The sequence below is a fragment of the Schistocerca gregaria genome, chromosome 6, assembly GCF_023897955.1.
Source record: "Schistocerca gregaria isolate iqSchGreg1 chromosome 6, iqSchGreg1.2, whole genome shotgun sequence".
NCBI classification, from domain to species: domain Eukaryota; kingdom Metazoa; phylum Arthropoda; class Insecta; order Orthoptera; family Acrididae; genus Schistocerca; species Schistocerca gregaria.
The window spans coordinates 72,505,536-72,506,465 of record NC_064925.1 but is presented as its reverse complement, the minus strand read 5'-3'; positions in this window follow the sequence as shown (position 1 = coordinate 72,506,465).

Below are 930 nucleotides of genomic sequence, written 5' to 3'. Positions count from 1 at the left end.
TCGTACAGTCGTTCGGCGCCTTCCATGACCACCAACGGCGTACGTCGGACCCACATAATGCCACCCCAAAACACCAGAAAACCTCCTCCTTGCTGCACCCGCTGGACAGTGTGTCTAACGCGTTCCACCTGACCGGGTTGTCGCCAAACACGTCTCCGACTATTGTCTGGTTGAAGGCATATGCGATACTCATCGGTGAAGAGAACGTGATGCCAATCCTGAGCGGTCCATTCGGTATGTTGTTGGGGCCCATCTGAACCACGCTGCAAGGTGTCGTGGTGGCAAAGATGGACCCCGCCATGGACGTTGGAAGTGAAGTTGTGCATCATGCAGCCTATTGTGTACAGTTTGAATCGTAACACGACGTCCTGTGGCTGCACGAAAAGCATTACTCAACATGGTCTTGTTGCTGTCAGGTTTCCTCCGAGCCATAATTAGTATGTAGCTGCCATCCATTTCCGTAGTAGCCCTTGGCCGCCCTGAGCGAAGCATGTCATCGACAGCTCCTGTCTCTCTGTATCTTCTCCATGTCCGAACAACATCGCTTTGGTTCACTCCGAAACGCCTGGACATTTCCCTTTTTGATAGCCCTTCCTGGCACAAAGTAACAACGCGGTCGCGATCGAACAGCGGTATTGACCGTCTAGGCATGGCTGAACTACAGACAACACTAGACGTGTACCTCCTTACTGGTAGAATGACTGGAACTGATCGGCTTTTGGACCCCCTCCGTCTAACAGGTGCCGCACATGATGGTTGTTTACATCTTTGAGCGAATGTAGTAACATCTCTCAACAGTCATAAGGACTGTTTCTGTGATACAATACCCACAGTCAACGTCTATCTTCAGGAGTTCTGGGGATCGGGGTGACGCAAAACTTTTTTTGATGTGTGTACATAAAACTGCAACCAGTCACTTTTTTGAATGAG